The sequence below is a fragment of the Saimiri boliviensis genome, chromosome 11 (assembly GCF_048565385.1).
Source record: "Saimiri boliviensis isolate mSaiBol1 chromosome 11, mSaiBol1.pri, whole genome shotgun sequence".
In the NCBI taxonomy this organism is placed as follows: Eukaryota; Metazoa; Chordata; class Mammalia; order Primates; family Cebidae; genus Saimiri; species Saimiri boliviensis.
This window is the reverse complement of record NC_133459.1, coordinates 111,313,896-111,329,175: the sequence shown is the minus strand read 5'-3', so window position 1 is coordinate 111,329,175 and position 15,280 is coordinate 111,313,896. Positions and strand designations below refer to the sequence as shown.

The following is a 15,280-nucleotide window of genomic DNA, read 5'->3' as shown; positions in this document are numbered from 1 at the left end:
ATATTATTATAAAGCACATGTACAATGATGTAATCTACAGTATTATAGTGTACATGTACATGTGGTTATAATAATAAATAATGTCTCTGTCAAGTAATCAGAGTTTATCTAATAATTATTTATTTCTTCAATAATTCCCTGGTCTTGCAATGCTGCTCTGAAATATATTTACAGTTGAATGTCTTTATTTACCAGCAAGAATAAAAGTAAACAAAATATGGGTTAAGCTGATGAAGGAGCCCCCCTCAGGAGTGATTTAGCTTAGAGGAAGGTTTGCATGTGATTATCTCTTTACTAATCTGGAGAGGAAAAAATAATCAAAATAAGTAAGCTACTTTATCCTTTGAAGATGGATTAAAAGTGCACATCTTTGAAAGTAAAGGAAACACATTTGTCATAGGACACACTGCAAGTAATACGGTGTCTTTTTCATGTGAACAGGAAAAGAGGACACATATTTATTTGATCCCTAGAATTCAAGGAATAAAGTGCCGACATCGAAGAGAGATATTGTTAACCACGCCTTTACCACAAATATGGAACTTCCTCGGTCATAAATTATCAATAGTGAAACACATGCAAGAAAGTATTTGTTAAATTTGTGTGGCATATAGGAGGCAGCCTTTTTACACGCATATCTGCAAGTGAGTTACATTCACCCTTTGCCTAAAAAGGAACCAACATGTGCTTGCATAGTGGAAGCCGATCACTCTGTTTTGGCAAAGAAATGAACATCTCAGTGGGAGCTGAGCACCACCACAGAGTTGAGATTCTTGTTAAATTAAGATTATCCAATCTCACTGAGGAGAAAAATAATTTACATATTTATACCCTAAGCTCTTAATTTTCCAGACAGGTCTAACTAATAAGAACTGTGCTTTATATAAGAAAACAAGGAAACTAAATATTTATTGCATTCTTTTATTTTTCCCACCTAAATTCTATAGTAAATAAAAGAACAATGTAGCCACTAATATTCCTAACAGACTTCAGTTTCCAAAGTATTCAACTTCAAATATTTAAGCTTCTTCAAGAGGAGGATCTATTAGTGTTTATCGTATTCTTGCCACATACAAAGAAAGTATTCAGTAAATATTCATATAATGAATATGTGAATTAATGATTTACATTGATCTTATTTTAATATTTTGTTTCCTAGATAACTCTAACATGAAATAGTTAATTTTATGATGCTCTTAATCTAATTAGGATTAGGTTTATAAAGCCAATACTATGTTTTATAATTAAGTACAAGAAATAATTGTTTTAATTTTGAAATGTTAATAAAGTCAGTTATAAAATATCTATACTTTTTGAATCGATAAATGTTTAATGATGCTAAATCATTCAAAATACATGCTCAATTGATATTTTAAGGAAAAATCCTCAAGGAAATGTTACTCCTTTTTTTCTATTACTGATTTGTACATCAACTATTAATGAAATAACAATCCCTATTATCATTATAATAATTTATTTCCATGAATCGAGCATTTACATTGGTTTCTTAAGATTAAAAAGAGACTTTAGGTAATAGATTCTTCTTTGCTTTTCACAAGGTCTGGGCTTGCATTGCAGTGTTTACTTTCAGGGACCTAAGAGGACAGGAATGTGGCATGTGTAGTTACAGGTTCTGATCGAAGAAAGTTCCCAATTCAGCACTGCCAACTGAGCATTGAAAATTCTGTCTGCCTAAATCTTCATCATGCTAGCAGCTCTCAGCAATCCCCCAGTAATACAGTAGTAAATTGGCAGTAACTTTGTAGCTTTCTTTAAGTATAACAATAGAAGACTCAAATCTATTAGCTCTCAAAGTAAGCTAGTCTGTTTTGAAAGCTGTACTTACTGTGAAAATAATAACTACAGTGATTACCAAAAACATGAAGTCTGTGAGATGTAAATATTATTAAGTGGAATACATTTTATTAAAAACTGTAGATGTAAATACTTAAGGATTGGAAGCTAACATGCAAAAATTATAATAGCTAGTTAAGGTTTGGGGTTATAATTATTTTTCCTTTCACAAAATTATATTCAAGACTGTCGGAGCATTGTTGTTTTTATTTTTTAAATTGATACAACAGGACAAGCTGGTACTATTATAGTAAAAAAGATTATTCCATAAACATCAACACACAGTCTGGGATTTCTTTGTCAAAAAGGATATGACGTCTTTAGAATTGTCACAGTATTCTGTTATTTCTTTCTTTTTTTTTTTTTTTTTTTTTTTTTTGAGATGGAGTTTCGCTCTTGTTACCCAGGCTGGAGTGCAATGGCGCGATCTCGGCTCACCGCAACCTCCGCCTCCTGGGTTCAGGCAATTCTCCTGCCTCAGCCTCCTGAGTAGCTGGGATTACAGACACGCGCCACTATGCCCAGCTAATTTTTTGTATTTTTAGTAGAGACGGGGTTTCACCATGTTGACCAGGATGGTCTCGATCTCTCGACCTCGTGATCCACCCACCTCGGCCTCCCAAAGTGCTGGGATTACAGGCTTGAGCCACCGCGCCTGGCAGTATTCTGTTATTTCTAATACAGGCTTTTAGTTCATGCTACCTTTGCCCACTCGTTCAAAACCAGATCTTCTTCATTCATGTTGTCACTAAACTACTAAGTCCTGGCAAGTCTACTTTATAATAAGTCTAAGCAAAAAATAGACTATGGATAATAAGTATCCAGATAAACTAGAAGACTGGAAAGGACTAAAATAAAAATAATTATTAATGAAAAAGAAAAAGAAATTGTCATACTCATATCAACTATTAATCTGAGTAAATACCGAAATATGTTTTGAAATTATTTTAAAAATTCTTAACCATTTTTGTTTTTAAATCTTACACATTAAAAGGTTATTACTCATGGAATATTTACCAGTTTGTGACAGATATAAATAATAATGTATTGTGTTAATAAACCTTGAACTCATGTCTTTTGCATTTGCAACAGAAAAAAGATGAATAAGTGATATGTGATTTATTTCACACATAGAATAAAACTTCTTTTTCTTAAAGTTATATTTCTTTAAAACAATATGCAATAGTTATTCATGGGAAAAAATGCAAGTGTTACATGTAAAATTGCCTTGTCACTTTTTTCTGCTTTCTTATCCAGACAGAGAGCTGTAATTTTAGGCAATACTGTAGTCCCGTCATTATCCACAGCCCGAGACTAACCTGAGCTTTCATTCTCAAGAAAATTTGCAAATCACTTTTATATCAAATATAAGAAATTGTTTCTTCTATCTCACACCACCAAATAACATCATGCATTAAAACTTCTGTCAGTGATCAATTGAGGAATATTATAAGAGGTTACACAAGAAACAAAGAGGAAAAACCAATGGAATTTGATGTATGACTGCTTAGCCTGGAGAAACCAGGTCCTGCAAAGAAGAAGAACTCTTACAAAGCACACACACACACACACACACACACACACACACACACACTCTCTCACTACACAGCCAGTTAGAAGGAAATATTGATATTATTAAATACACTAGGGTGCCAATCTGCTCATGTAATACTAAGCATCAGAATAACATTCTGAGCATAAAAGATTTAGAAAGAAAGAGAATCATGGCTCTGGAATGAACAGTCAATAGTATGACAACTATAAAAGGCCTATTTGGAATTCAGAGATCAAAAAGGAGCTGTAGTCTTTGCAGCTCCATTAGGAATTAGGCCCAAGCCACTTCCTTTTTTTATGACACTATTCAACTGTGCACTTTAGATCTTCCCAACAGAAAGCCTAATGAGCCCTGTGGAGGCCACACTACCTGCCAAGAAAATAATCCATCCTCCAAAAGTCCCAGTGACAATATTCCTCAATGCTCAAAAAAACCTGCTGAAATGTTGTCACTCAAAAGACTTTCTACAGTCCTCCCTGGCAATCCTGTAGAATGTAATGAGTGAAAAGCCAAAGTACACAAAAGAATCATCATTTCCAAATTTAGAAAAGAAAAAGGTGCTATAAGTCAGAAAATTAACTACTGACTGTCAAAGATGACCTTCAAGAAGCGTCAAACAATTCTGTCGTGGCTTCTCAAATTAACCTAGCAGGAATGCTCAATAAGAAGAGGCCACAGTGCTTTCACTCACTGCCCTGCTAATGTGCAACCTGTTCTTAAATTTCTTATTGGCGTTTCATTTTGGAGATAGATTTTTATTTATTGCACTTTAGGTTTGGGGGTACATGTGAAGAACATGCAAGATTGTTGCATAGGTACACACATGGCAGTGTGATATGCTGCCTTCCCCCCATCACCTATATCTGGCATTTCTCCCCATGCTATCTCTCCCCAACTCCCTACCCCACACTGTCCCTCCCCTATTTCCCCCCAACAGACCCCAGTGTGTGATGCTCCCCTTCCTGTGTCCATGTGTTCTCATTGTTCAACACCCACCTATGAGTGAGAGCATGGAAGATAGATTTTAAGACAAAATAATTCAATCCCTAGGCCACTGAGTGAGGAAATTTGGTAACAAGAATATTACAAAGAGGAGAGTTTCCTTTTTTCCATCTTTTTTGTTCTTCTTTTTCAAAATCTCTTTTTAGTTATTGTTTTTCTTTTCTTTTCATCAAATATCAATATTGCCTTTAAACTTTATATTTGAAAAAAAGACAGACTGCCCTCTGGGGCATTTAGAAATCAGTATTTCTGACCCTGATAAGGCTGCCTCTTGCTTGATTGCCATTATATGGAAATGCAGTGTGAGTAAGGCATCATATCTACCCTTGAAAACTTTTCAGTATAGTTATTACACAGGCAAATATAGGGGACCAAGTGCTATAGTAAGGCAACAATAGAGATCTAAGTAGTCCTATAAATGTGTACCAAGTTTAGTCATAGAGAATTTAAGAATCTTTCTGGAAAAAAAAAGATGATTAAACTGAGACCATAAAGAGAGTAAGATACGGGAGGCTGAGGCAGGAGGATCACTTGATGCCATGGTTTGAGACCAGCCTGGGCAGCAAAGCAAGACCCCATCTCTACAAAAAAATTAAAATAAAAAAGTTATCTGGGCATGATGGTGTGTGCCTGTAAGACCTAGCTACTTGGGAGGCTGACGCAGGAGAATTACTTGAGCCCAAAAGTTCCGGATGCAGTGAGCCATGATAATACCACTGCACTCCAACCTTCAACCAAGGTGACAGATGAAGATTCTGTCTCTTTAAAAAAAAAAAAAAATTAAAGGAGTAGGAGTTGCCTTCTTGATGTGTCACCCTTTGATTATACAATAAAGAACTTAGAAGTTCAAGGTTGTGATTTCAGCTGGCAAGTCACTTAAGCTCTGTGTCTTGATCATCTCTACTCTGAAACTAATTTTGCCAACTTTATAGGTTGGCAAAGGTTGTAAGCATAAGGATATCTGAGATTAGGAAACTAAAAATGCGTACATGGTGTGATATTATTTAGATGTTTGTCCCTTCTAAATCTCATATTATAATGTGACTCCCAATATTCGAGGTGGGGCCTTGAAGGTGATTGGTTCATGGTGGTGGATTGCTCATGAGCTGTTTAATAATATCCCCCTGGTGTTAAGTGATTTCTCCCTCAGTTAGTTCATGCAAGATCTGATTGTTTAAAAGAGTCGGAGACCTCCTCCTGCTCTCTCTCTCGTGCCCTGACTCAACATGTGAAATGCCAGTTTTCCTTTACCTTTGACCACGATTGCAACTTTCCTGAGGCCCTCACCAGAAGCAGATGCTGGCACCATGCTTTCTGTATAGCCTGTGAAATGATGAGCTAAAAGAAACTTTTTTTCCTTATAAATTACCTATCTTCTTTATAGCAATTCAAGAATGTATTACCATAGAAAATTGGGGTACTGCTGTAACGATACCAGAAGATGTGAAAGCAGCTTTGGAACTGGGTAACAGGCAGAGTTAGGAAGAATTTGGAGGGCTCAGAGAAGGTAGGAAGATGAGGGAAAGATTTCAGCTTTTTAGACACTGGTTAAATAGTTGTGACCAAAGTGATGATAGATATATAGACGGTGAAGGCCAGGCTATTGGTGTCTCTGAGAGAAATGAGAAAGTTATTGGAAACTGGAATAAAGATCACTCATGTTATGTCTATCAAAGAGCAGGGCTGCACTGTGCCCGTGGCCTAGGGCTCTAAGGGAGGTTTGAACTTAAGAGTGATGATCTGTGGTATCTGGGTAGAAGAAATTTCTAGGCAGTAAAACATTCAAGAAGTGGCATGGCTGCTTCCAACAACCTATCATTAGATACAGAAGCAAAGAAACACCTTACAGTTGGGATTCTTATTTTTAAGACCAGCAGAACATAAACATTTGGAAAATCTGCAGCCTGTCCCTGTGCTAGAGAAAGAATCTGCGCAGGCTTTGGCACAACCACTTCCTAGAGAGATTTTCATGACTAAGAAGGAGGCAGGTGCTAATATCCAAGACGATGAGAGAAAGGCCTCAAAAGCATTTCAGAAACTTTGAGGCAGTGCCTCCCATTACAGGCCCAGAGGACTAGGAGGAGTAAGTGATTTTAGGGACTGGACACAAAGTACTGCTGCCCTACACAGCCATGGAACACTGATCCCTGCATCCCAGCCACTCACTGTAGCTCAGAGGGCCCCAGATACAGCTTGGGCTCCACTTTCGGGAACACAAAATACTATAAGCCTTGGCAGCTTCCATGTGGTGTTAAGCCTACAGGTAGGTGCCCAGAATGCAAAGTGAAGGAGGCTCAGCATCTCCCACCTAAATTTCAGAGGATATGTAGGAAAACTTTGTCATCTAGGTAGCCTGCCGTAGGGGCAGACCCCCACAGAGAAAGTGTACCAGGGCAGTACCTAGGGGAAATGCGCCCCCACACAGAATCCCCTCCAGGGCACTGTCTAATGGAGCTGTGGGAAGGGGACCACTGTCCTCTAGACCCCAAAATAGTAGATTTACCCAGCAGCTTGCCACCTCAGCATGGAAAAGCCATAGGCACTCAGCTCCAACCCATGAGAGCAGCCAGGGGAGTGGCACCCTACAAAGCTGCTTGGGTGGAGCTGCCCAAGGCCTTGGGATCCCACCCCTTGCACCAGTGTGCTTTGGTTGTGGGGCATGGAGCCAAAGAACATTCTTTTGGAGCTTTAAGATTTAATGGCTGCCCTACTAGGTTTCAGACTCGTGTGAGGCCTATTGCTCTGTTCCTTTGGCAAATGTCTCCCTTTTGGAATGGAAAAGTATTTATTATTATTGAATCTTGGGAGTAAATAACATTTTAGTCTTTGATCTCACAGGCTCATAGGTGGAAGGAATTCATCTCCAGATAAGACGTTGGACTTGGGACTTGGGATTGTTCAGTTAAGGCTGGAACAAGTTAAGACTCTGGGGGACTATTACAAATTCATGATTATATTTTGAAATGTGAGAAGGACATGAGATATGCAGAGACCAGGAGTGGAATGATATTGTTTGGGGGCTTGTTCCCTCCAACTCTTATGTTGAAATGTGATTTTCAATGTTGGAGATGGGGCTTGGTGGTGGGTGGCTGGATCATGGGACAGATCTCTCTTGAATGGTTTAGCACTGTCTACTTGGTGATAAATGACTTCTCAGTTAGTTCAAGTGAGATCTCGTTATTTAAAAGAGTCCAGGACTTCATCCTCCTCTCTCTCTTGCTCCCTTTCTGGTCATGTGACATGCTGGTTCCTCTTCTCTTTCTACTGTGATTGAAAGCTTCCTGAGGCCTTCACTAGATGCAGATGCTGGCACCATGCTTCCTGCACAGCCTGTACAACCATGTGCCAAAATAAACCTTTTTTTCTTATAAATTACCCAGCTTTAGGTATGTTTTATAGTGATGCAAGGATGGACTAACACACAATGACAATACGTTGCTATATGTTTTATTAATTATAAAAGCTTACATGGTGTGGTAAGCAGCTTTTAATATTTGACCCTAGAAGTCTCCCTATTGTATTCACTCTCTTCTATAATCTGGATTTATTTACTCAGTTGTGAAGAAACAAAATAGCAGAAGTGATGCTATATCATGGGTTGGGGTTCTCTTTCTACCACTCTCCCTTTTATTTCTCACCCCAGAAAAAGCCAGCTGCCATGTGATGAGGTCAGCCCTTTGCAGAGGCCCGTGTGACAAGGGAACAAGAGCTCTGACAGTAAGCATGTAATGGTTATGAAATAGATTATATATACCTTCCCATATACCCACCCAGCTGAAACTTCAGATAAGACCACAGCCCTGACTGACAGCCACCTTAATCAAAGATTTTGAGTGAGATGCAACTGTTAAACTGTACCCAGATTTCTGACAAGCTTATTAAACACCTTAGTGTTTTTATTGAAAGTCCAGAGGGGCTATGGAGATTAGAAAAAGAACATGACCAGAGCTAAAGGATTGATGATAGGATTAAGGGCACAACTAAAATATCTCCTTCCTAACAAAGCGTAAAGTGAATTGCCTTCACAAGTTCAAGGTAATCAGGTAATAATTTATAGACTAATATCAATACTACTCAGAAGTATATAACAGAATTCACACTCTCCACGAGTATTACCTAAAGTTTGTAGTCTAATATTTTAAAGAGATTGTAAACATGGAAAAAAACGGATAAAATATGCAAGGAATTTAACTATGACAAATATCTCTTAAAACGTACATGAAAAGTAATATAATTATTAAAGTCCTGAGAGATTTCAGGAGCTATCCAGAGTTACAAAAAGAAGTCAGATGAAATTCTTAGAACTGCAAAATACATTCACAGAATTGAAGAGAGTTTGGGCTTTGTTGCTCTGGTTTTTGCTTTGCCTTAAGAAAGTGGTGTGGCTGGTTTGATTTTCTCTCCCGATGACTCAGACTTTCTCCATATTAACCATAGAACTGTTTTGTTTTTGTATTATTCATGTGCTTGCTGGAGTAGCACTTTTAATTTAATTCAATACAGTTTCTTTTGTATTCATAATTTAGCTAACTGACAGAAGAGGCCTAGCTTTCAGCCCTTCTCAACTTTCAATATTCCTTCCTCAGTAAGCTTAATCATTTCTGCCTTTCCAGGACAGAAATCAAGGCCTAAGAGGAGTTTTTGCAGCAATGCACGTGAGAGATATTGGTGACTTAGACATAGCGGTAACAGTGAAGGTGGTGAAAAATAATTAGATCCTGGATATATTTAAAATTTAGAGCAAACAAAATAAAAACAATTTGGATGTGAGGCGTAAGATAAAGATATCCCAGAATGACTCCAAGTTTTTGATCTGAAGAACTGGAATTTCAGAGAACTTAATAATAGAGCTTCAAAATAGATGAAACAAAAACTCAAACTGAAGGGAGAAATAAACAAATTTACAATGATAAATGGAGATTTAACTATCTCCTAAAAATAACTAATGGAACAAATTGACTAAAACTTCAATAAGGATATGAAAGACTTACACTATCAACCAACTTGACCACATTTACTATTAATAAAGTATTATGGCAGACAATTGCATCATACCAACTTTTTTCTAATGCATCTCAACATTTTAAAAATTGTTACCCCCTGCCCTGAGAAAAATTAAATTTAAATTCTTCCTGATAAGAGAAATTAAGTCTTAAGTAACTGTCTCCCTAATGAGAGAAATTAAGTCTTACATAGTAAGTGTCAAAAAAGGTTGAGTTTTGGAGTGCCACACATCATTATAATATCCAAGATTTTTTTGCTTATCATCAATAATCAACTTTCATCCCCTTGAGGTCAATATCACCCTATTAAGAACATGTACTGCAGAGTTGCAGTTATAAGGACAGTATAATGCCATGTATAGAAATTCTAGAATGAGCAAAATTAATCTCTATGATGATAGAAATTATGTTTTAAAAGTGGTTGCTTTTGATGGGTGATGGCACAGGTAAATTTCAGGAGTGATAGAAATATTCTATATCTTCATTGCCCCATTGTGATATTGGTATCCCAACTGATAGATCTCATGAAATTTTGTACTTGAAATCACTATGTAAATTTTTCCTCAATTTAAATATTGATAAAGTTCATAATTTAACTTAAAAGAATGTATTTTTACAAATTTGTTTTTCCACTAAATATGTACAAATTTTTGAAAATAAGTTAAAATAAATACATGCTAGTAAGCATATAACTCTTTTGATATTCAGTGATAAAATATTTTCATTCTGCTTTCTAAATGTTATATGAAGATTAAATCCAAGAAAGAAAAGATGGCATAAAGAATAGTATATGAAAAGTGAAAAACAGAGTGGCTGTATGGGCACTTGAAGTATGGTTTCTCCTGAATATATATTGCTTTCACACCATCATAAAGTCAAAAAACTCTAAGTCAGAGATTATCTGTCCTTTTTGGCTTGGCTGCTTCTCAGGGATTGTGCTCTAAATTGCCTGTTAGTTTTCATATAGATAGGAGCAGGGTTAGGTAAAAACATAGAACCAATCCAAGTTTCTTAAGTTCAGAGGCTTTAAGGAGTTTCTTTTTAATTCATTTATATATATATATATATATACTCGGGATGAGTTCATTCATCAGTCATTTTTCATTCCTTTCTCTAGGGAGCAATAGGAGTTGCCTACATTGAGATACTCAGATTCTAGTTCTGGGTATTTCAGTTTATATCAAAGCCCTTATGCAGGAAAACAAACTGAACAAAACACACAGACACACAGACACACACACACACACACACACACACACACACACACACACACACACACAAAACCAGCTTTGAAGCTTGGAAGGCTGGCTGGCTATCATGAATGATGCCGGTGACTGGACAAAGAGTCTAGTAATTTAGTGCCTACCTGTCTTGCCTAAGAGGAAAATGCTGAGCTTTCTGACACTTTTGCCTGTTTTCTTTGGAATCTGCAAATTCTTTCATCTCAGAACAGAGCATGGGCTGAAGGCCAGCAGAGACAATGAATGCTATGGATCTGTAGTTTTCATTCAATCTGTTTGCTTCGGCCTCTTGGAACATGTTGAATGGTGGAAGGGGCAGAGGAAAGGGAAAATCTATAAGCATAGTCTTTATCTTGAACTCCACTATTGATTTTGGAATGAGACCTGGAAAATGCTTTATTTATGACCACGTGGATTCCATCATTGAAAATGAATTTTAGAGTGGAATAATTATTTATTTGCTTAATCTTCTCAGCTTTGACATGACAATACATTTAGTACATGTGAAGTCATATTGCTTTATTGGACAAGAAAAATTAATATAACCTCAAATCATTCTTTTCTGACACATTTTTCAAACAAATATCCTAGTTTGGTTGGAAACTGATGTCTTATACATTAGCAATGTGTAGGAAAACTGTTACTTTTTGAGTGTGTGCAAAAGTATATGAGATGTCATGAAGTCAATCAGCTGTTTAAAGGATTGTCTGTCCTCAGTAATGAATGCTTTCCTCTGAACATTTGGTTAATTTTTCTTGCTGTGATTTAAAAAGTGTCTCTTGAATGCAAGCTACAGATGATATATGGGATTAACAGCCACTTATAATAATGTCACCTTACTACTTTGACTGCTTTTGAAGTTGAGCTTGGCTACAACATATTTTTAAAAGGTCTTGTTTCAGTGGCAGCATTGACACCAGCTGATGTTTCCTCTTTTATTTCTGGAAAATAACTGCAGGATCTTTGGGAAATCTCAGACAGCTGGTTTAACTCTAGCATAAAGAAGGTGCCACTTTCCCCTTCATATAACTGAACTGGGAGCCCTAGCACTGGAATAATGAAACAGAGACATAAAATAATAGAGCAAAAGAGAAAATAGAGTCACCCAACCTAATCATTTGTTTTATATCTCAGGTAATTGAGGTCCACAGTGTGTAAATGTTTTTTCCAAAGTCATACAGTGTATGTCTCCAGACTCAGCAACCAATCCCCTTTCCATCGAACCTTTCTTTTGTTTAAAAATTAAAGCAACTGGAAAGCCAGTGATATAAAATGTGATAACAATGAAATCGTTACACTTACCTCTGTATTACTTCTAGTTTCTGGGCCTTAATTATTAATTCTAATATTTGGAGCTCTTGGGAGAAGTTATTGTTTATAGCTCTTAAGAACAAGACTACAGCTTATTTTGTTTCCCCTCTTATGATTTGTTGGAAGATTCATTCATAAACCATATATTTTCCTCCTTGGATTTTGTAAACTATTATGTAATTTTTCTGCATTGGTATAACGTCTTCCTTTCCCTGCCATGGAAATGGTGGCCTTTCGCTAGATGCTTAGATCCACTTACATAGGCTCCTGTTTTACTGCCAGAACATATTTCTTCATAAATAATAAGGCTTTGGTTGTATAACAAACAGGGTTAGACAAATTGGCCTCATTTCATCTGACTTAGCAAATAGAATGGCTAGCCATTGGATGCAACTTCTAAAACAATATCTTCAATAAGCAATTGTCTCACACTATAATTATTTCTGGTATACCAGTTCTCATCTATTACTAGCTACCTTTTTGTACTAAATTGTAGTGCTAGTGCATTTCTTTGATGAACTTTAATGAAAATTTTAAAGAGATTTTGAACTTAAATCAATACTGCATTTTACGGAGGCTCTACAATAAATAAATAAAAATAGCACATAGAAACTTTATGTTTTCCTTGAGTATCATTTGTCCCCCAGGCTTAATAATATTTGCAGATAAAATTACAGATAACAATTTTTTATCATTACTTAAAAAAAAACCTTTTAAAGAACATATTTAAACTATTCAGCCATAGAAAATGTGTATGCCACTCTGTGATTTCATAACTTATAATGGATATTAAAAACAAAAGGATACATGTATATATGTATACACACACACACACACACACACACACACACACACACGCACACATATTTGAGACATCCAGGCTAGATCATTCAGTGGCACGATCATAGCTCACTAAGCCTCAATCTCCTGGGCTCAAGCAATCAATCCTCCTGCCTCAGCCTCCTGAGTAGTTGGGACTACAGATTATTTAAAATTACATAGGAAATAATAATAAACTCTGCTCTTCTGTTGGGATAATTTTTAATAAAAATTAATCAGGTGAGTTATTTTCATATTGAACCCAAGTCAAAAGTCCTCTAGCGAACCAATTTCTACTGACTCCCTTTAATACAGAACATTTGGCTCATAGATGAATTAATGCTGGCTATCTCATATTTCCCATTAGGTAGTTGTCTACACTCTTTACCCACCCACCCCTGCCCCATCTGGAACCAGCTATAAGTTATTTGGTTGCGTTTATTATTCTTAGAAAATGTTTTCACAACCTGGCAGATTTCTTGCATGTCTGCACACCGTGTATTGCATCTCAATGAGTGACATTCTCAGCACTGAAATTTAGAGTTTCTTATTGTGCATTAACAAATCATACAGTAGTGCTGCTGGCTTAGATAATTTGAGGAAAAGGTCTTTTCAAAAGCCAAGTGTTGCCACTGAATACTAACTTTGTTCTAATGATCTTCTATCAAGCAAAATAACAACAACAACAAAAAACAAACCAGAAAACTCAGTCATACTTCATAAGGTCAGACCCATCACACACAGAGTCTACGTGTATTATTAAAGACTGGCTGTGCCAAGTAATTATGTCTAATCTGATTTGTAGCCTTAAACCATCAGGGATGAGTGGAAGTAGAACCATGTGAAAACTCTTCACCCATGTCTGAATTCTTTCTTTAGAATATCACTCTGGAATCCTATAGTAGTAACCATGTTCTTGAACTGGGGTTTAGTAGCATTGCCCCTGCTTATTTCTCTCCTTCCTCTACCACCACTAAGGATTTTCTACTCTTGATTACACAGCAGACAGTGGATTTTAAAGTAGCCCAGAACCCCAGTGTACCAACTGGGAGCTTTGAGAATGGCTGGTTTTGTACCCAGACTATATCTGGTACTTCTTCCCCATTTGGAGCTTACTCCATTTTGTTGCTATATATAGGTTTAGCACCGTGACAGTAACAGATACGTCTAAGCTACATCTCCTTTCATAGAATAAGTTGTTGCTGGAAGTTCTACTGAGTTAGGAACTACATGTCCTGACCCTTATATATCTAAGTTAAATAATTTTTATCAATAGAACATGAGTGGATTGGTCACTTTTGGACCAGGGTGTCTAAAGTTATTTATGTCTTCTCCAATGTCTCTCCCACTCTCTTCCTTTTCTCTTCGGCTGGTTGGAGCAGAGGACACAGAACTTTTAAGGGAATCCAGTGTCACAAGACAGGAGCCTGGTCCTCTGAATCACTCTATCAAGGAAAGCCTGTCCAACAGGGATTATCACCTTAGGGTTTTTGCACAAGAAATACATTTCTATTAGGTTTGAGCATGGAAATTTTGTGGTTTAATAGTTACAGCAGCTAGCATTTCCTAACTATAATAGTTTCATATGCTTTTATGTGTTTTCCAAGAAGTAAAAGTGACTCATTCATTTTTGAAATTTCTTACATGCTCAGTTCCCACTCAGTATCTAGCACAGTATTTTCACACTAAATGGATAAACCCGTTCCTTATTGAATACTAGCTATTAGGTAATCACTATGCTAATAGATTTTCTTATATTACACAGTCATCTTTAAAACATGTTACAAAATAATTACAAGGAAACATGAAGAAATATGATCTCTCTGTGAACACAGAGAGATTGTGTACATTGCTCAAGGTCATACAGCTAATAAGAGTTTAAACCCATGTTACCTAATTTTAAAACATATTTCTTTTGCACTAAGCTCAACTGTGTCCTTGCAAATTTCACTTATGAAGAGTTTTCTCTAGGCTAACCTTTTATTTTGCACAAGTCATCCCATTTAATCATCAAACAAGCAGAAGCAGAAGGTACTCAATTACAGAACAGACAAAACTATTTTATAGAGTTTATGCAATTAAGCATTTTTTGAGCACTTGCACTGCACACAGCTTAATGATATGTGAAATTCAAAGAAAATAGACTTATTGACTCTTTTAGGGAGTGGTTAGGTGATCAAACACTAACTGCAACTGAAGAATTTAAGTCAGTCATAATAGAACATTAAAATCAAGATAGCCTGTATCTTAGATGTGCAAGGCTTGACTAGAAAGATATTATGTTAGTTTGCTAGGGTTTCCATAACAAAGTACCACAAACGACGTGGCTCAAACAACAGAAATATATTGTCTCGTGGTTCTGGCGACTAGAAATCTAAGATCAATTTGTTGGAAGGGTTGGTTTTTCTGAGGGCTATGAGAGAGAATCTGTTGTTTCATGCCTCTTGCCCAATTTCTGGTGGTTTACCAGGAATCTTTGACATTCCTTGGCTTGT

General features: G+C 36.6%; 1 protein-coding gene across 1 annotated transcript in view; it reads left to right on the top strand.

Annotated features, from left to right (window-relative positions):
- SNX7 (sorting nexin 7) overlaps positions 1-15,280 on the top strand; it is a 199,829-nt gene that overhangs the window by 162,672 nt on the left and 21,877 nt on the right. The window lies entirely within an intron of this gene.